Raw genomic sequence first — 22841 nt, forward strand, 5'->3', positions numbered from 1 at the left:
AGGGTGGCGTGCCATCTCCCTCGTCAGGTACCATTTTCATGGCATCTCAAAAACCTCACCTGTGTAGAAACATAATTATATATTGTATCATCAACTTCATCACATAAATGCATCACTGTAAAACAAAGTGAGAAAATTAATAACTTTGAACGGTACAGTTTTTCTCATCATGGAATACTGAATCCCGGTTTTACCTTTCACATCATGAATCATTAGCCTTTTAAACCATAACTTGTGATTTTTAAGCATATTAATCGATTACAAATTATACATATTTTTTTCTTTAACTATTGAGTAAATATTTTAACCAATTTTACAAAATCAATGCTATTACCATACTGTTTCACAACTGTAGGCTGCACCAGTACATTAACTGTTAATGTTACTCTTGACTGTATCACATTCATAACCAACAGTAACATTAGCTAATGGAGCTAATGTGTACAGTACTAACACAAATACAACCTCAAAGCAAAAACAACCGCAGCACTTACAGTTCCCGGTTAGCGTGGTGCAGGGGAAAACACACACTATCACACTATCTTTAGCACAAGCTAACATTGCTAGCTGCGTTAGCATAGCTACTTAACTCACCAAGAGGTTGATAACGCGGTGAAACTGCCGTCGCACAGGTCCTGGGTTCATCCCTCACGTCTCCCGGGGAGTTTGCTCTGTGTTTATATCAACATATCACATCGTAGACATTGCATAATTTCCCTCATTTCTCCACTTCGTCTCCTCCTGTCGTCCCTGGCTGTGTCAACAAGCTCCATCCTCGCTGTGAGGTGGGACTTTCTACCTTCTCAACAGGCAACCAATGACAAGTGAGCAGCTTCTGGTCTGACCAATGACAGATGGTCAAAGTTGAGTGACTGTGATTGACACCTTATTTCATCCTATTTGATTCTAACCTGTCTAACAACGCTGCTCATCATTGATCACATAAGTTGTCAATCACAGTCACTCACCTTTGACCATCTGTCATTGGTCAGACCAGAAGCTGCTCACTTGTCATTGGTTGCCTGTTGAGAAGGTAGAAAGTCCCACCTCACAGCGAGGACGGAGCTTGTTGACACAGCCGCAGGGAAGACAGGAGGAGAGGAAGTGGAGAAATGAGGGAATTATGCAATGTCTACGATGTGATATGTTGATAAACACAGAGCAAACACCCCGGGAGACGTGAGGGATGAACCCAGGACCTGTGCGACGGCAGTTTCACCGCGTTATCAACCTCTTGGTGAGTTAAGTAGCTATGCTAACGCAGCTAGCAATGTTAGCTTGTGCTAAAGATAATAGTGTGTGTTTTCCCCTGCACCACGCTAACCGGGAACTGTAAGTGCTGCGGTTGTTTTGCTTTGAAGTTGTATTTGTGTTAGTACTGTACACATTAGCTCCATTAGCTAATGTTACTGTTGGTCATGAATGTTATGATGAATAGGCTACAGTCAAGAGTAACATTAACAGTTAATGTACTGGTGCAGCCTACAGTTGTGAAACAGTATTGTAATAGCATTGATTTTGTAAAATTTAAGATTTTTAAATGGTTAAAATATTTACTCAATAGTTAAAGAAAAAAATATGTATAATTTGTAATTGATTAATATGCTATGGTTTATGGCTTAAATGAAAGACAACCTTTGTCCCTTTACATCTATATCTATAAAATATTGAATTGAGTCATTCCATAAAAAAATGGGCTTCTGAAATTACTATTTTCTTTTGAAAAAAAAAAAAACGAGTTTGAAATTTTTGGTGAAAAGGTGATATATCAAAATCCTAATTATAAAACAGGTTGAATGTTACATATATGGTTCACACACTCCCTGTCCACATATGTACCAAATGTTAGGTTGATAGGTAAAACTACTGAGGCACTATAGAGTTTTTCCAAACAGTGTCCCTTGGCGATGTACAGTGTGCAAAACCTGTCCAAAATTGTCCAATTTGGCTAAAATGCACACTGCAAGATTTTAGTGAGATTTTTTTTTTTCCAACAGATAACCTATTGGGGCCAATCACACACTTGATGGGTTTTAGGAACACCAGTTACATAAGCAAAATGCCATTTGAAAATTTAATTAATGGGGATGAATATTTAGTGTCCAAAACCCATCCAAACACGAATTTACCTATTTTCGCCTGTATTATATTGTTATTTTTCCTTTAAAACTCCAGAAGTAAACATCCCACAACCATCAGTGATGGCTTAAATTAACAAGGACATTTGAAATAGTTCATTTTGTCTTTTATTATATTAATTAAACTTGGGGCAGTAAAAACACACTTTTTGTGGAGACTTGTATTGCTTACATGTTGACACTAGGGGGAGAGGGAACCACATGAACCAGCTTGGTGCAGGCTTAAGCTTTGCCCAATCAGGGATCATTATACATCAGGTCCCACCTTAGAGTCTCTGCTATTGGACCAAAAAGTTTTCACCCCCGTGACTTTGATTGACAGGCGACGAGAGATGTGCAAAGCGGGTGCGCAGTCTGACGGATAATAGCTCATAGCATTAGCACTGCGGGTAAACGTAACCATTAATGGATTATCTGGTCACGATGGATTAAATCGCCCATGCCTGTTTTGTCGAGCACATCTTCAGCTTGAAAAAGAGGGTAAGCTTGTAATTTTATTCAGTGTTTTAGTGGGTTTGTGACTGACAAATGTCCGTCTTTTTCGGCACTCGAAAATGACTTCCGGGTTTGTGTGTGTTCAGTGAGCAGGCTGGTTTAAACCTTTAATGGGGTAAAAACTGCATTTTTGAGTTTTGCTTTTGTTTATATGACAGTTTATGATTTTTGGTGGTGAAAGAAGAGGTGTACAGATGGTACATATATGTTAAAATCACCTTCGTTGTTGACGTGACGTCGCTTGTGGGCTGCCGTAGTTTGATATTGTTTGAGACATTTTCAGTGACTGTGAAAAAACCGTAGCACTTAGAAACTTCATTTTTTTTTCTACTTGTTGCCGAAAGTGTCCTTAAAAGGTCTGTGGTGGAGTTTTCATTACAGCATGCCTACTTTCCGTTATATTAAGGACGCCGTTCATGTGTTATTGATTTGGGACGCCGGCGTCCCAACCACTAGGGGGCCTGCGTTAAAAATCACAAGTTATGGTTTAAAAGGCTAATGATTCATGATGTGAAAGGTAAAACCGGAATTAAGTATTCCATGATGAGAAAAACTGTACCGTTCAAATTTCAAAGGAGGTTAAATCGAAAGCAACTGGACTTAGTTATTTGTCTAGGAAGACAAATAACTAAGTCCAGTTGCTTTCGATTTAACCTCCTTTGAAATACTATGACCTGGGCAAATGAGAATATGCACCGGCTTATTGTACCGTTCAAAGTTATTAATTTTCTCACTTTGTTTTACAGTGATGCATTTATGTGATGAAGTTGATGATACAATATATAATTATGTTTCTACACAGGTGAGGTTTTTGAGATGCCATGAAAATGGTGCCTGATGAGGGAGATGGCACGCCACCCATGACCCTGATCTCTGCCTTGACCCAAGGAGCTGGATCAAGATCAAGATCAGCTTTTATAGAGGAGCCCATCCATTCTCCATTACTGAGTGTCACACTCCGGTGTGATAGTAGTATCACAACGATCTTTTCAACTTGACTCTTCTAACTTAGAAAGTACATTTTGTCAAATGAAACTGACTTGACTGACTATTTTAGACTTAGAAGGACCAGACAGATGGATCAAAACTAAATTAAACAGTTTATAACAGAAGGAACAAAACTGAACTTTAATGTAAATAACAAAAGCCAGTAGAAATCTGTTATTTTATGATGTCAGGGACACTTCAGTTAGTTTTGTCTTTGTATTACTGTACTTTCAGATGATGTTATCTCGTGAAACAAACTGTGTTCTAACCTACTGGTTCTACTTAGACAGTAGTTACAGCTGTAGTAGAAGGTACTGGGTAACTCCAGGACAACTACAGTGTATTTGCACACTAAGGTGGGAATAACAAAGAATACTTTATAATACAGTCCGCTACCTTGTAGTTACTGGGTAACTCCAGGACAACTACATTGTAGTTGCAAGACAATTACAGTGTATTTGCACACTAAGGAGGGTATAACAAAGAATACTTTATAATACAGTCCGCTACCTTGTAGTTACTGGGTAACTCCAGGACAACTACATTGTAGTTGCAAGACAATTACAGTGTATTTGCACACTAAGGAGGGTATAACAAAGAATACTTTATAATACAGCCCGCTACCTTGTATTTACTGGGTAACTCCAGGACAACTACAGTGTATTTGCACACTAAGGACAGGATAACAGTGCTCACTTACAGGGAAATTAAGATCTACTTGCATTAAAGTTTATGAATGATCATGGATGTGGATGTGTCATGTGTTTTCTGTTTAACTCATTGAGTGCCAACCACGTAATTTCTCGTTTTTCGTTCCCATGCGTTGAGTGCCAAAAACGAGATTTTTCGTTTTTTGCTTTTTTATTTATTATGAAAATAGACACTTTAATACACATTATATGTAAATTTGGGGACTCTACGACGAGGAGAACTGAAATAGATGACGATCAAAGTCACATGACAGCAGTGTTGGGAGGGTTACATTTAAAATGTATTCCCCTACAGATTACTGATTACATGTCCCAAAATGTAATCTGTAATGTAATTAGATTACTTAAGTAAAGTAATGTAACTTCATTACTTTCTGGATTACTTTTAGATTACTTTAAAATCTCCTGCCTAAGCGCCTTTGACTGGGACACTGAATTTGCTTTGAATGATCTTACACATGATCTTACTGTAGGCTACCGTGGCTTTAAACAAAAGCATTAATAGGCTACATGTGTTTGAATTTGTCAAACCACAGTTTAATTTGTTATTGATCATCCAGCCACATTTAAATGTTTTTTTTATCGCCAAACACATTGAATTAGTGGGTTTAGGCTATATTAAAACTGAGCAGCTTTCTCTGCTCTACAGTTCAGACTACAGCCTCTGAACCTCCTACTCATGCAGAATACCCTAAAAAAACAAACATGTTTTTTAAATAGGTTTTGTTTGTGAGTGTAGAAGCACGGGCGATTTTAGAAAATTTTGGGGGGCCCCTGTCGTGCCAAGGTGGTCTAGCTTGCAAGCAAAAAGACATACAATGTCTAGACATCCAGAGGTCATACAGACTGCAAAATAAACCCCAATTACACAAAGTACTTGTGTAGTGTGTGTGTGTAGTTGTATTCTTTGCCACTTACATAAGTGCATATCAAACTGACATCTGACACCACAGCACCTCTGCTCTGCCAATCTTGCTTAACATTTAATTTTTATAAGATTAGAAAACCCTCATATAGATATAAATAACAATCAAGCTACATTAGTAGAGCAGAATCAAAATGTACTTATCTTTTAAAACCTACAATAAAAACAAGTAAATAGAAGGGATATGCCTCTGTTTTGGACATATCCCCATTTCTCACAACCGGAGCATGTATCTGAAGCATACAGACCATAATTTCACCGATCCATCAAGTAGGCTATCAACTATCCATCCTCTGCTTCACCATGTGTCTCTTTCAGGCCACACTGTCTTCTTCCACCACATCTGCCCTATTCTCATCTGTCTGTCAGATATTGCTTGAGCTTCACAGAGCTGATGTGTCCTGAGATTTTCAGCCTAGAATTAGCCTATCTTTCACAGCAGACACACACACACACACACACACACACACACACACACACACACACACACACACACACACACACACACACACACACACACACACACACACACACCTGTTACTCTCTGCTGTCTCTCTCCTCTGCTCTCTGGTCTGGGCTGCCTGGTTCTTTTGGGCTAGGTGATGGACGGTCCAACCCGACCGGACGCGCTGGTTTGACCCTGGTTCGTGCCGAAAATCTGACTCGTCAGGCCGGGCTGGGCCTCGGGCGTCATCTCATTTTTTATTTTTTTATTTTGGCCGGCCTCGCCTCGTAATAATTAATGCTAGTGTGTCGGTCGGATCTGTTACAGCTTACAGTCTATGACTTAGGCCTACTGTAAACTTACGTCTCTGCTGAAGTCGGTGTGGTTTTGGAAACAGCGTAACTGACGTTGCTGTTAAACATGCAGCTCATCATAAACACATGACAGTCCAGGATCCTTTTAAAAACGTCATCCTGTCGCAGTTCATTCATGTTGTTTACCAGAGACCGGACATTGAAGAGGAATATGCTGGGCATCCCGATAGCGCCACTACCAAAATGAAGCCAACTTCACCAGTGACGGCCGACGAGTTTAGTAGCTACTCTGTTTTGTCCGTCCCTCTCCCTATAACTTCGCCACAGTGCAACAAGCGTCCGGCAACCTGCGTGTGCGGTAGGCTAAAGTAATCCAAGTAATCCTTTTTAAAAAAAGAAAGTAACTGTAATCAGAATACATCAATTTAAACTGTAACTATAACGGAATACAGTTACTCGTATTTTGTATTTTAATTACGTAACACCGTTACATGTAATCCGTTACTCCCCAACCCTGCATGACAGCTCATGATGTGGAAGTTTTTATCATAACTCGGCTTCTGCAAACGGAGTTCTGCATGCAGATGCAGCGCAGATGCAGCGCAGCTGCTCCGCTCTCACCCGCGAGGCTGCAGCAGCTCGGAGCAGAAACAGGAAGCTCTCAGCCGACTGTCCCACCCGGTCTTCATCTGGAGCAACACCGTGTCCTCCCCAAAGTCCCCCCGCGGTAAAATCTGATGGTCTCTGGGCCAAAGCAGACCACCGTCACCGACCCGTACCACAGAAGGACCGCGACCACCGGCGGGACCGGTATTCGCGAGCCGCTGTGGCCGACAGACCCTCACGTTCCGCGGCGAGGGGCTGTGACACGGCACGGTGCGTCTGTGTTATTGTTGTTTAGTGGCGCCCCCCCCGCCCCCGATGGTGGTTTTGTGAATAGAACAACAATTGTTGTATATATTTATCTTATACGAGCCCTTTGATCCAGAAATGCGAGTGTCAGAAGAGCGACAGACACAAACAGAGCAGCTTTCATAAAAGACGCTCTATCTCCTTTTCTAGAAAAAAAGGAGGGATTTTGGTGAAACCCAGCCATGTTTAGCTTGACTTTTCTCAGGAACGGAGGCACGTAGAAACAAACGGTTTGTGGTCATTTGAAGCATAAAGTTAAACCTTTCAATTGAGCTACAGTATGTGTTGGTGGCAATAATATAGAATACACTATGGCTCTACATAAAAAGTCAAAAATGGTCTAAATTGCCGGTACACTTGACTAAAACTTTGGAAAGGAGCGCGGCACTCAATGAGTTAATAAAGAATAAATAATAAAAACATTTTCTATCTCTGAATGATTCATAATTGTGGCTGTATTACTGTATAGTTTGTGTTTTGCCCTTGGATGACAGAACTAGACTTTCATAGACTGTGCATTTTAGAGAGGTAAGTTTGCTACCAGCCAGCCTCTTATTGACCAATTTCCATGCTCTATACCAATTTCTCAGTATTCCAAACCATACAATTAATTAATGAATAATAAATCTCTGGTATAGAGGTGACATTTTGCTGCTGACAATAAAAAAATGGACTGTAACAATTGTGCTCATATTGTACAGTAGACTATTTAATTTCTAATATTGGTTAAAATCATTGGTGGGAAATGACCAGGAGTTACACTGTAAGTCAGGGCAAAGTAGCACGTAATTGTACGGGAGTTACGCTCTAAGACACAGCCTAGTTATACTGTAAAATGCAGGGAAATTAGTGGCGGGGTGAGTGAGAGTTACTGTGTAATTTGGTTTAAAGTAGGACAGGAGTAACGTGCTAAGATGCAGCCTAGTTATACTGTAAAACCGTGAGGGAAGTGAGCGAGAGTTACTCTGTACTTGTGTGGAAGTTGGTGTAAAGCAGGATGTAAGTTAACCGGAGTTACGCACTAAGACGCAGCCTAGTTACACTGTAAATGCACGGGGGAAACAAGGGGGGAAGTGAGCCGCAGTTACTCAGTACTTGTGTGAAATATTTTTGATTTGATTTGATTTATTTGTCAGTAGAAAAGAAATACAACAAAATAACTGACGAGGATAACACAGAAAAGTCCAGGACTTATTTCCACTGTGGTCCTCTAAGACAATCCGAACTGGGTGATAAAACGTTAACATTGAAATAACTTAGTTAGTTAGTTAGTTTGTCTTTATTGTCTCCCTTGGGAGAAATTCGTTGTGGACAGACCAGAGACTCCAAGCGCCATGAACACATAAACAAAACAGTACATCAAGACCATAAACAAACACAACATCCTATCCCCCAGCTCCTTGCGCGTCCCCCCACAATGTCCTGAAATCACCTATACATATAAAAATAAAAAGACAGTAATGATAATAACATGATGCCCAACTACTACTAAACAGTCATTTACAGTACAGTTAAATACAGATTTGCAATACACAATACACAAAACGAGGATTATGTGCATTTGCAATACACCTTAAGGAAAAAGTGCACACCTAAGTTACTCGGAAGCACGTTGCAGGATGATGGAGGAAATACTCTACTGCTTTAAGCAGTCCATCCACCACCTCTTCACTGCTACTTTAAACCTGTGTTTCGAGCTGATTAATTTAATTGAAGCAGGGAGACTGTTCCACGCTAAAGCCCCACTATAGACAAAAGTGCTTTTCCCTACTGCTGTTCTGAAAGTCACTGTGTTGACATTATAAAGACTTGCCCTGGTCCTGTAATCATGACTATTGTTAACCCGCCTGAAGTAATCTTTAAAATAAGAGGCTGAGTTATTAAATAGGACATCGTGTACTGCTCTGCTTTTGAGCATGGACACTCGATCCTCTACCTTCAGCCATCCCATGGCTCTGAAGTGATGCATCGTCAGGTGGGTATGGGGGTGAAGTTTTAGGGCCACTCTAATAAGTTTATTTTGTGCAGTTTGTAGTCTATGTCTTAGGTTTTTTGAAATACTACTAAACCAACTTGTGCAAGCATAATCAAACTGGCTTTGTACTAGAGCTGTAGCAAGAATCTTAAGTGTAGCTACGTCTAGGTACTTTGATTTTCTAGCAAGAAATGTTGTTTTAGTATGTACTTTTTCTAGTACTTGTAGTGCCATGTTCTCCCCAGACATCGCACTGTCAAGTTTACAGCCCAGGTAATTTACGTTGCTTTTAGCCGTTATTACAGTTCCTTGGGCTGTGACATGAAAAGTGGGCTCGTTTCTCATTTTGAATTTTGAGCCGAACAGAATGGCCTCCGTTTTGCCTACGTGTAAAGATAATTTGTTGTCAGCTAACCAGACACATATGTTATCAAGTTCCATGCTGAGAGTTTTCTCCACTGTTGCTTTTTCTTGGTGTGAAACAAGCAAGGCAGCATCATCAGCATATAAAAAAAGATGACAGGAGCTAGCAACACACAAATCGTTAATATACAGAAGAAATAACAGGGGTCCTAACACACTCCCCTGGGGGACTCCACAGTGAACCTTACTAGCATTGGACAAAGTTCCATTTACGTCTACACATTGCTCCCTATCTGTGAGATAACACTTTATCCATTTGAGGCTTGAGCTATCAAAGCCCATGGCCTTCAGTTTGTACAGCAATATATCTTGGGCGACTGTGTCGAATGCTTTCTGAAGGTCGAGCAACACCATGCCACACCACTTCCCCAAATCAACTTCCTTTCTAATGATGTCTGTAAGGTAGAGCAAGCATGTATCGGTGGAGTGGCATTTTCTAAACCCAGATTGAAAAGTATAAAGAAGGTCTGCTTCATGAATATATTTCTTGATTTGATTGTGGACTATTATTTCCAAAACCTTAGACAACACGCTCAGAATTGAAACTGGTCTGTAGTTGCCATGCTTAACTTTGCTGCCCTTCTTGAATAGTGGCACCACCCTGGCCATTTTCCATTCCCAGGGGAGTCCACCTAACTCAATGGACAGGTTGAAGATATGGGTCACGTAGTGAGCTATGGATGCTGCTGCATCCTTTAGGAACCTTGCAGGGATGGTATCTAAGGGGCAACCTACGCGGAAAGAGAGCCGTAGGTACGCTCTAAGTCGCGGGCTGTATTATGTAGTGTTACCGAAATATATATTCTGGTGTTGAAAGAATGTGAAAAGTAATATTTCAAAGTGAAAATATATTTTATGTTTACTTACCGTGGGAGATCCAATCAGTGATCGAGGTGACCGGATTCGGGAAAGGCGTATTCAAATGTGGTGGTTACTGATTAATATTTACTAAAGTAAATAAATAACACCAACCAGTTGCCATTCTTTTGTTTATCTTGCATCATAACTACTGTTGTTTGGGTTTATGTGGATATTTTAGTGTGAGTGTTTTTTTTTAAGTTAGATTAACTACTTAAAGGGTACCTATGGGTAAGAAAAACACATTTCATTATTTCATTCATGTACAGGAGTGATAAATAAATGCTAATTAGTAAAAACACACTATTAGTAAAACAGACCTGACGTCTAGAGGGCGCTACAATCATCTATGCAAAAATCATTTCTGAAGGTCAGCAGAGGCTATTATTTACAACAGAAGTCATTACATGAATAAAGTCAGAATTTTACGAGTCCATAATATTTCAACCTGTCCGTGGTACTGGTACTCTGGTAGAGCAGAGCAACTGTCTGCTACCTCATTCCCAGAGAAGCACAGTAGCCTACGTGAATTTGTTGCGTTGCCATTTCACCCTCTCCGTTTACAAAAAAAACTGCTTGCACACCATGGATGTATTATATTAACTGGATACCGGACCGGAAAATGGCCGCCGTTCATTTCAATGGAAGTTGCTCACCTGGCGCATACGCCGAAAAAGTTTCTGACTTCCGGGTTTACTTCCGCGTTATCAGGCCCATAGAGCATGCGCAGTTGAGTCGTCCCCCATGATGCTCTGCGGCCTCCCATCATGCCCTGGGGCAATGAGAACGAGCAACCATCGTTCTAGTTTTGGCGCTGCGCGTTCATGAATCTTATACTTGTGGATTTAATTAATGAGTATTAAGACTTTTACAGGACTCACACGGACTTTAAAACAAAGATAATAATTTAAAAAGTAAGACGGCCGGTCGTAGGTTTACTACGATCGTTTATATGATCGTTACATTGTTTTGACAGTTAATTAATATACGATGTTACACTGAAAACGAGTTAGTCCGAACCTGTAAGCTTAAATCACAATGGAAAATAAATCATAATTAACTGCATTTTTGTTAAACATGACAGAGATTACCCCAGAACACCTCAAATAATGTAATGAGGGCTTTACTCTTACCTTTTTTTATATTGAATAGTATATTTAACTTGCTGCACAGTTCACCAGTTGTATTTACAGGACGTTGGTGGAGGTATTATAAACTTAGTCACACGTGTTTTGTTTTTATCAACCACACTTGATTAAAGAAAGTTAGAGCTCTTTGGCAAATGCATCTTCCTTTTAATAATTGTCTGTACTGGCTGTGTTCTCTTTGTAATTCAACAGTTTAACCTTACAATATTTCCACAACATGCAGAATATCAGTGTCCTCTAATACACGGTTCTTCCTCCGGCCCCGGTGAAGACGGGGAGCAGCTGCACCGTCAGGCCACACACACGACACACACCGACCATGGAGGAGTCTGGAGAAGTCTCGGTTTACATTTTACCACCGTGGCATTAATTAAGCCGTAAAAATAAATTAATGTGGACGTTGTGAACGGAGCAACAGGTGTTGGACATCAGCCACGATGAGACACTGTTGACAGACACACACATACAGCATAAATGACTTATCAAGCTAAAATTACTGAAAAATATGAGTTTTACAGGAGCAGTAATGTAAAACAGTCCGGTTTCATGTCAGTAAATGCAGTCATTACGAGGCGATCTCATCAATCAAAACGTTATGTTTAAGAATACGAGTTGACAAGAGCCTAATAACAGACATTAACTATCATAAAGTTAAATTAACTCGAGACACACACAACCCCGTGACCAGGGGCGTCACTAGACCTAATACTGTACTGGGGCACACAGAATTCATGTTAGCGTGCAAAGCGCGCAAGCAAAAACATTTTTAGCACTTATTTATCATAAAAAAACATAAATAGTGCTTTAAACTATGAAATCATATCAGATTATGTTGTATGGATCTTTGATTAACCACCTGAAATTAACTAATGCATTTGGCCTACTTGTGCACTTTACTCTAGACTTCTAAACTGCTACTGGTAAAAGCAAAAAGGCAGAGCAATGAATCTTTTTTAAATATTTATTGCAGTAATCATCTGCAAATTGAACATCTACAAAAGTAAAACAAAAAATAAAGCACCCCTACATCTCTGGGTTCTTATATTATTTTATTTCCATTTATGGCAATGTGGCTAATCCTATTTCAGATAGACAAAACTATAAAATATACACAAAACAATAAAGCCACAGTAGTAGAATAAATGAACAACTGTTGTGTGTCTGTTCAGGGAATCATTTTCTGAGAAGTAAACTGTAACGTCTCGTTTTCATTTTTGTAAAGTGGTCAATCACTTGACTCTGACTTAACTTGGAAAGTTCTTCCCTCTCAACTGACATGATGGCAAGATGGTGAAGCCTATCCTGCCCCATTGTGCTTCTCAGCCAAGTGTGGAGCCGTCTCAGCACACTGAACGTCCGTTCACAACTGCAGCTGGACACTGGGATGGTCAGAGAGATCTGAATGACCTGTGTCAAGGTCGGGAACATGACTTGATCTGGCAAGCTGAAAACACTTTGCATGTCTGCGATTGGAAGGCTTTCCCGCTTTCTGGCCAGATAGTTTTTGGCCACTAACACCTCTTCAGGTTTTAGATCAACATTGTATTGATCTGCCAGACCCCTGAGGTCCTCCTCACAGAGGAAGTTGTCAGATCCTGGATTACAGGCCTGAACAGCACATGACTCAGCAGCCTTCTCATCTGAGCGCATATCCTTTAGAGTGGCACACAGCGCATTTGTACTCCTCAGCTTTGGCCAGGTCTACTGTTTGACTTGACTGCAGATATTTGTGTAGGTTTTCAGTCACAGACAAAAAAGTCTTGAACATCATCAACAGATACACTGTGGAGAACCTAGCAAGTTTGACATGGAGACCCACTGCCATAGGGTTGTCGATGCTGGATAGGCACTGAAGCACTGCAGGGAGATTGTCTATCATGGCTAGGGCTGTCCCAAACGATTATTTTTCTTCCGATTAATCTATCGACTATTTCTTCGATTAGTCTAAAGATTAATTTTTTGACTAATCTAACGATTATTTTTTGGTTGATTAGCCATTTACAAAAAAAAACACTTCTGAACACTTCTCTTATTTAAATTCTTCATTTATTTTTTCAAACCCAACAAAGTTTTGAACTTCAAGCTTCAAGTATTGAAAAGAACACTCAAAGAATTAACAAGAATATATATAACTCAAAATAATTAACAAGAATAAATAACAAAAATAAATAAATAGCTCCTTAACAGTAACACTAACTCCTCCTGAGTGCAAAATTGAACTTTTTGTTTTTTCCAACAGGATGTGTTATTCCTTCACTTCAATGCTAGATAGATAGATCTATCTAGCATTGAAGTGAAGGAATGTGAGCATGTCCACATGGTCCGGTGTCAGGCTTGCTCTTTTGTTTGTAACAATGTTCCCAGCAGCTGAGAAGAGATGCTCTGATGGTGTTGATGTTGCGGGGACAGCCAGGTATGATCTGGCCAGCAGAGCCAGGTTGGGGAACTTTTCTTCATTATTCCTCCACCACTGCAGTGGGCAGAGGCTCTTGTCCTTTTTAAGTGACTGTTGTTCAAAGTACATTTGTACCTCCTTTCTCAACATTTCACCCTCATGTTCCCGGTCATCGTCATTGTCATTGTTGCTGTCATCTTAGTCTGAGTCCATCAGTGTGTCCAGCAGAGACTTCTTACCCTTGATGGGCAGCTTTCCTCCTGGTTGGTCACTGGCTGAGGCACCCTGCTCCATACCTGCTTGGAGCCGTTCGCTCTTCCTTCTTCTTGCTTCACGTGCAAGAACCTCAAAGCTTTCACTTTTTGGATCCCATTGGGTGACAGGAAGCTAAGTTTGCAGTACCTTTAATAAAAAATAAAATAAAATAAAAAATGTTAAAACACTTTCCATAATATAAAGCATAAACAGACAATAGACAAAACACTAAAAGCAAAGGAAACAGGAAAACAAAAACAAGCAGCAGGTAGTAATAACAACAGGTGAACAAGGTTATACACAGGGTTCAAACGTAACTTTTTTGCTCACTGGCCAACTGGCTAGTAAGCTTTAAAAATTAAAAGATTTTTTACTGGCCAATTGTGTTGAACTGTTATAATACACTCATAAGCATTTTTAACACATATCATAGCTATTAGCATATTTTTATGTGGAATTAAGGAGTCAAGTTTGCCTTTTTTTTCCCCTAAAAGGTTTATTTTAGGGATGCACATGGTTAACCGTTTAACCATTAACCTATAACAAGAACTTGACCGAATAATACTATCAGTTATTTATATATATTTATTTATTAGCTCCTTATGTCGTCAACTCATGGGGGCGTGTTGACACGTGCAAACTTCCACTGCCTTCAGTCATATTATTTAGTAGCTAAAAGTTTCACAGGAGGACTGACACTGTGCACCATGAAGGAAGATCAGACAATAAATGTAGCCTACACAGACATAGATGTGCATAACCTGTAATAACGGCACTGCAATAAATTTAAAAAAAAAAAAGAGGTGGCAGCTCTCCTGCAGCTCCACAGAGGAGCTGTCAGAGGAGCTCTGCTGTTCCTCTCTCTTCAGTCTGGTGTTTGGCTGCACTTTCAATAAGAAAAGTTCCATATGAGCGCGATCAGCTGAGACAGAGCACAATCGATGTGGCATTGATCAGATATCACCAGACTGAAGAGAGAGGAATACACACGTGCGCTGTGAGCATTGTAATCGGTTCATGTTGTGAGCTTTAAGATCTGAACGACACCGGCTCACAACCCAGGCGTCACAGCCGGGTCGGGAGGAACAGTAACAACAACGAAGTAGTTGGATTTTTTTCACTCGCCAGAGTGGCCAGTCAGCCGGCTTCCTTTACTCGCCAAAGCATCAAAGTTAGTCGCCACTGGCGACTGGCGACCGCTAATTTTGAACCCTGGTTATACACATGCCAGGCAATAACACAATAAAACCAAAACACACAAACCTGGGATCAAGGGCAGTAGCAAGGACACACACATTTGGAGCATCCTCCTCAGTCACTGTGGTCTCTCTGGTCCACCTTGAAGCTATCTGCTCTGCTGCAGCTGCCTGAAATGAGTTGATAGGAGCACACTCAAAGGATCTATTCTGCCTTGATTTCTGGAGACCTTTACCAGGCGAGGTAGTGTAGAGACCGTCACATAACTCTCTGAACTTAGGAAGACTGTGGCTTCCTCAAAAGGCTTGAGAACTACCTCAAGTTCGTCTTCAAATCCAGGTAGTGCTTTCCCCTTTTAGTGATGTCTGGGTCTGACAGGACTGCAGTCACAGGCCATCGCTGCTCCAGAAGGCGACTCACCATGTAGTAAGAGCTGTTCCAGCGGGTGGATACATCCTGAATTAATTTGTTCTCATCAACGCCCATGGACTTTTGTTTGCTCTTTAGCTTGCTGCTGGCCAGTTCACTCTTCTTGAAGTGCTCTACAAGTGACCTTGCAGCCCCAAGTGTTTGTGTGTGAGGCAACTCCATCCTCAGAGCTGCCACAATATTGGCAGCATTAGCTGCGTTTCCATTACAGATTTTCACAAAATAAAAGCGATATTTCTGAAACTTCGAAATAGTGCAGTTGCTATTTGCGGGTGTTTCCATTGAAAGGTATTTTGTGAATGAGCCGTAATGCGTCTTGCGTTTCTATGGTGACGGCACAGCGATCTCAGCTGCCGACAGCTGTTGCTGTTATTGTTTTTAACAAAGACAAAAACAGCGCTTGATTACTGAAAGGCAAAGCCCGTAAGGACGCACTCACACGGGCCAGTTGTACCGCACCGTGCTGAAGCCGGAATGCCCCCCCCCTCTCCCCCGCTGGCCCGCACTCACACCACCTCCAACCCAAGCTGCTCAAGCACGGTGACTCCGTTGATACAGAGGGATTAATTGTTTACCAACATGGCGGATGTGCGCTTTAACCTGACTGCAGAAAGAACGGAGCCTTTTAAACTCCAGCGGTCCACACACCCGTACTAGTTTATGTGACTAAAGGGGACATTTCGGCGCAGGAGGGAGTGGGAGTGTGGATGTGAGCCAGTCTCCTGCTTCAACCATGCAGGGAAAAGGGGAATGATAGGAAAGGTTCTTCTAATTTATTGAGAAACAATGCCCAGGTCAGCAATGCATGACAATAAACATGTGGTTCATTTGTCCCCTCAAGTCACATAAACAAACACAGCGTGGACACACACAACTCCGGTGACGCCGGTGACGTGTAGAAAAGCGAAAAAAGTGTTTCCATGACACTTTTGCGATACATGTTTGTATCGATACGTCTCAAAAACCACCTCATGAGAGCGCAAAAACTTTGTAGCGATATTTGAGAGTTTTTTTTTCGAAATGTAGGTGTTTCTATTACAAGTTTTTAATTTCGATATTTAGGTTTTGCGCATTTCAAGGGGTAATGGAAACACACCTATTGTCGTGCACAACAGCCAGGATGTCTCTACTGAAGGAGATGCCCATCTTTTCTACTACTTGCTCTAACCAGGCAGCAATGTTTTCAGCCTCATGGCGCTCCTCCAGTGGCATGGTGGTAAGGATGTATGAAGTAAACATCCATTTCTCATTTAGAAAATGACAAGTTACTCCCAAGTACGCCTCTGTGGCGACACTTGTCCGACAGTCAGTGGTGAGTGTGATTTTTGAGTTTGCATTTTTTATTTCTGCTTTTACTTTCTCAAGAGTAGCCTTATACTTTTCCTCCATCAAATCAGTGAAGTGGTGTCTGGAAGGCAACAGGTACCCTGGATGAAAGGTTTTAATCATTTCTTTGAATCCAACACCATCGACAATTGCCATAGGCCTCATGTCCTTAACAATCATGTTAAGGATACTTTGTGTGAGCTCAGATGCTCTTTCAGGTTTGCATTCCTCTTCATCTTTTTTTCAGAGGGGAAAAACTGAGTCAGTATGGTCATGGAGCAGACCAGTGTTTCCTCTAGGATTTTTTTTTATCACCCTCATGAACGATCTGCACGCTGTGCTGCGTCCGGGGTGCACAGAGAGCAGCAGCGGAGTAGATTAAGAAAAAAAAAAGTCTCTCACTGACATAAATAAATACATTAAACAGCGTTTCACAAGCTCTCATCTCCGCCGTCAGCCCCTCCACCTGCCGTCTCTCTCGCGCACACACACACACACACACGTATACGTACACAGACACGGGCGCATGGACACTCAGGTACATAAACTGTAATGCGCTATATCGCGCTAACTGTACAATCCCCCGTCCCCCGCCGGATAATCCAACCACCGACCACCCCCCCTAATTAATTAGTTGGACTTAACGATCCTCCAGCTTTTTGCTTTCTGTCGTCCTCCAGCAGCACACCCGGGTGTTGGTTACACCCCGCCTTTCCGAAAATAGACTTCCATTCATCGTAATAGCGGGGTTTTCTATTTTTTCTAAAGACCCCGCTATTCCGAACGGACAGACAGATGTCAGTGCGCATTGATCCTTTTTTCCTTTTTGGGGTCAAACGGATCATGTGCATAATTAACTGCAAAACAAGCAAATACTTCATATTAATTAGGGATGAGTGAGTACAGCATTATCTGTATCTGTATCTGTTAACCATATGAATTATCTGTATCTGTACTCAGAGTGGGTAGGGCCTAAGCCGGAAGTGGGCGGGGTTTAACCCAGAAGTGGGTCGGGTTGTCTTGAAATGGGCGAGGCTTTAAAGGGATAGTTCAACATTTTGGCAAATTGGCCCATTGCCATAATTGCTATAGTCATAGCAGTAGGTTCGTTACCTTTAATTGTAGGTGTAAGCTATTTTTAGTACAGCGGAGCGCAGCAGCTGGCTGCTCAGAGCTACGCTATGGAGGCTAAGGGAATTTCTTGGTTTCCCTCATCAAACTCATCAAATTCAAAATCCCAAAACTCCACAGCGCTTTTGTAGACAAGTTGTGAGCTGCACAACCACCATGCTATGAGATAATGACGGAACAATACGAAACGGAGCCGTTTTCGAGGTAAATTCATACAAAACCGCTGATGCGCGTTGCGTTCAGGGACAGTTTTTCAGCAAGCAGTCTCCGTATTTACCCTGTATTTACCTCGAAAACGGCTCCGTTTCGTATCGTTCCGTCATTATCTCATAGCGTGGTGGTTGTGCAGGTCACAACTTGTCTACAAAAGCGCTGTGGAGTTTTGGGATGTTGAATTTGATGAGTTTAATGAGGGAAACCAAGAAATTCCATTAGCCTCCATAGCGTAGCTCTGAGCAGCCAGCTGCTGCGCTCCGCCGTACTGAAAATAGCTTACACCTACAATTAAAGGTAATGAACCTACTGCTATGACTATAGCGATTATGGCAATGGGCCAATTTGCCAAAATGTTGAACTATCCCTTTAACCGGTATGTTATTTTAAGCATGCAATTGATATAGGTTGATCAGAAATTGTTATTTATTGCTGATTAGAAAACTATTTCCAGGACAGCATCAGCATTGAGCTTCAGATCAACGGTTTTGATCACGATAGCAAACAAACTATTTACACTACAAGTTTTGCAACAATGAATACAACACACATGTGGTTGCAATTATGAAGTAAAATGTAATGAACAAGAGTTTTCATACTCAACATAACTTTATTTTTTTTAACTTTAATTTTTTTTTAATGATCAGTGTGATTATTATTTTTTTGGTTCATTTTTTAAATTTTATTTCCACACCAGGTGTGTGTGTGTGTGTGTGTGTGTGTGTGTGTGTGTGTGTGTGTGTGTGAGTGAGTGAGTGAGTGAGTGAGTAAGAGAGAGACAGAGACAGCTGAGTGTCAGCTACTCTCTGTGTATCACTCAGTATTCTGTATCACTGATCATCAGAGAGAGAGTGTGTGTAGCTTAATTTGTTATTTATACCACTACTATCTTTTTATGAAATACAGCAAGAAAGTATCAAACACTCAGTAAAAAAAAACTGGTTAGAGCCAGCTGACAGTTAAAAAAAAAAAAAAAAACTCAGACGAACGGCGGAGAGAGGGAGAAACGTATGAAGTATGGACTGTTACCTGTGTCCAATTTGAAGTATGGACTGTTACATGTTCACAATTTATGATGTTATGGACATTTCTAATTAACATATTTTTCCACGTGAAGCTCTTTACAATCAGCACAAGATTACAGAGAATTCAAAAATTTACTAAAGTACAAATGTGTCACTGTTGGTGATGTATAAGTGTTGCGCTGAAAAGTAGTTAACAGATTCTAAGGAATACTGAGATCTTCAGAAGCTAATTCCGGTTTGTTTCTTTTATTTCATAATTACGTACTATGCAGGATTGGTTACTATTTAAGTATTGACGCAGCTAAACGTTCACTATCTGTTGTAATTTCATGAGAGGAATTATTCGTAAAAAAGAGGGATATGTGGTATATACGTGTTTGCCTGCATACATATATCATGCCAGTAGGTGGCAGTGTCACTCCATGTAACTCATGCATTCTGAATATACGCAGTTGTCCTCCTGACTCCGTGAAGTAAACACCGTTCCCCTGAAGTAGTTTTCCTGCTAGCCTTCTTTTCATTCTTACAACACAACACTGTCCATACATTTTTCATGTTTTAAGACATGTGCACAGATGTGATAGAGTCAGTGAAAGCTTAATTATTAAACACAAAGTCTGGGCATCCGAAGGAGGAGAGGCCTTGAACGGGAAGCAGACCGTGGTGGTTTTCAATCACACACTCCGAACCCACTTGTTGCACTTTAGAAAATATAATTCAGGGGGAAAAAAGGCTTACAAACATGGACCAAAACGGCTCCAAAAAACGCACAAAAATCCAAAAGAAATGAAAATTAACAAAAAAAGTAACTAAACAGCATTAGTGCTGAAGCATCAGTCAATTTGATAGCCTGATTTTCTGTGCATCATTTTGTTTGTTGTAATGATTGTGAGCATGGACAACAGACGTCTTGTCTGTTGATTACGCTGACCGAAATGTCATTTTACATGTAAGCGGAGCTGAACAGGCAGACGCACAGAGGCATGCGTAAAACACATATTTTGACTACTTCATGCTGTTGCAGACCTGCCAACATGTACGCATTTTGCGTACTTGTCACGCATTTTGACCTCCTAGTACGCTTGTATGATTCTATGTTCTAAAGTACGCATATTGTTTGATCTCGTATTTCGCCAATTTTCAATCAAGTCGTCACCAGCCTTGTTGTCAGTGGCGGCTGGTGAAAAATATTCTAGGTGGGGCTGTTTGTCCCTGAAGTTTTTGCTGACCATCTTGATAAAAGAACCCCAAACCCATTTTTAGGGATAAACATTAATGATTTATTTGCCTTCATAAATCAGCAGTTTGACAGATAATGACAATGAACAAACAGTAGTCTTTCACTGGTGGCACACAGTGGACGTGAAATATATTAGCAAATACTCTTAATACAAAAATATGGTTATTAAAAGGCATGTGTATGATGTAACCTACAGCAGTGATTAATGTTAACTATAGACAAAGTGTGACAGGAACACTATAGGAGGAACATAACGTGATTAAGTTTGGTCTGACCTTGCTGATGTGAGATGTTAACTTAACTGCTGCATTATCAGGTTTGATGACGAGTCTAACTGTGAACGTACTGGTCACACCTGTAAACATATTGAACAGTGCGCTGCAGCCTGATGCTCCGCATCACAGACGTCCTGTCACAGCCTGGGTGATTAGTTTCCCCTGGTGTCACTCAGGAATAACAGAAGCTGGATGAACTAATAAAAACGCTCTCGGACGAGCTGTGAACGCACCGCGGACGAACCAACAGCATGTAGTCCAAAAGTTTGCTCCGAGCATCAAGAGAGAGCAGTCTCTGACGTGCCGGCTAACGGTGCTCCTCTCACACACTACGCGGCCTCCTGTCACATCATAGCAGCCTCCCGCCACAGGCCCACAGAGTTTTATCCACCTGTTGGTTGTATTTCCTCACCGTGAAACTGTGTTTTTCATCCAGCTGTGAAGCTCTGCTGCTAGTCCTGCCTATCTTGGCTAACGTTAGCTGACAGCACCGTTCATGTGTCCCTTGAGAGAGTTGTTATTAAATCCGACAACGCTGATTGGCTAAATTACCTGTTGCTCTGTATATTTTTTACCTAGCAACAGTCACTGATTGGCTGAGCCGGTACACTGCTCGCGCGACTTCTCCAGCGCCCCAGACAGAGACAGTAATGAACCTGTAGGCAAATTAGCCTCTAAATAATGGTTTTAATACAGCTTGATTTTAAGAATTCCTATCACATTCACAGGTACAATAAGAAAAAAATATTAATTTTAAATTAAAATAATAAATCATTAAAATTCGCTTTTCATCAGGGGGGGCGGCGCCCGAGCGCCCTCTATTGACCAGCCGCCACTGCTTGTTGTTGCTCCGGTGCCACACAGATCTGCGCGTAAGCGGTGTGCTTTCGGCAAATCAGAACGCTTCATTTTCACTCAACCACCCGCCCTCCTCCGGGCTTTAGGCTTGGGTGAAATGGCAGAGCCGCGCGACGCGGACATTTAACGATAGAAATGATGGCGCTTGCGAACGTCCATGTCACCGTGTCAGCGGACTGTTTGTTGTGTGTGTGGCTGCACTGTCACTGCTGACTAACAAGCAGCTGTTGTTGTTGATGTTTAGCGCTACCTGCAGCAACAACAACAGTCGCTGCAGCTTCTACTGAGAGCTGGGGTCAGACGAAACGCACCTGAGACAGACACACGGACCGCGCTGATGTCGCAGACATCGTTAAACTTTTCACACTAATGAAAAAAAAAACTACTGTTGTGTTGTTTGACGGCAGATACAGAACCAGAGGCCTGTACCACGAAGCAAGCTCAGCCTACCCGGGGTTACTGTCACCTATCCAGCTGAACCTCCACAACACTGTCACTCCAGATCAGCGGTACCACGACGCTGGTGGGCGCATGACGTCTGTCCGACTACCCATTTCTCCAACCATACATTTCTTTATTTTTGCGTCCATTAGTCCGACCTCCCACTTCTCCGACTTAAGTAGCCCTAACCCTTACCCTAAACCTAACCTTAACACTGTAGAATGGGTAGTCGGAGAAATGAGCTGTCGGACTTTTGGGCAGTCGGACTGACGTATGCTCCCCGACGCTGGTTATCAACTTGGTAACTCAACCCCGGCTTGTCTTGCTGTGAATCTGTGAACGCGCACGTATAAAGGGCGGATTCAAGGCAGCTGACCAATCACAACCATGAGCACCGACGCGTCAGAGAGAAGCGAGGTGAGCGCACCGGAATGCACACTCCTGTGAGGAAGAAAAAAAAAAGTGGGTACAATCACCGCAACTCTGTCCGGAGCTTCGCTACTTTTATTTCCGTCTCCGTGGTAACAGTAAGCACCGGTAAGAGGAGGATTTCAAAATAAGAGCACACTGAACATCATAAAACATTACAGCCATAACGCTCTTCTCACTATCTGGGCTCTGGTTACCGGTGAGAGGACACGTGTCATTATTCCCGTACAGCTGATTGTAGTATTACAGCCTTTAACTGGATTCAGATCAATCCTGAAAGCTACCCTGACCCGGAGA

Source organism: Trachurus trachurus, assembly GCF_905171665.1.
Source record: "Trachurus trachurus genome assembly, chromosome: 11".
Lineage (NCBI taxonomy): Eukaryota > Metazoa > Chordata > Actinopteri > Carangiformes > Carangidae > Trachurus > Trachurus trachurus.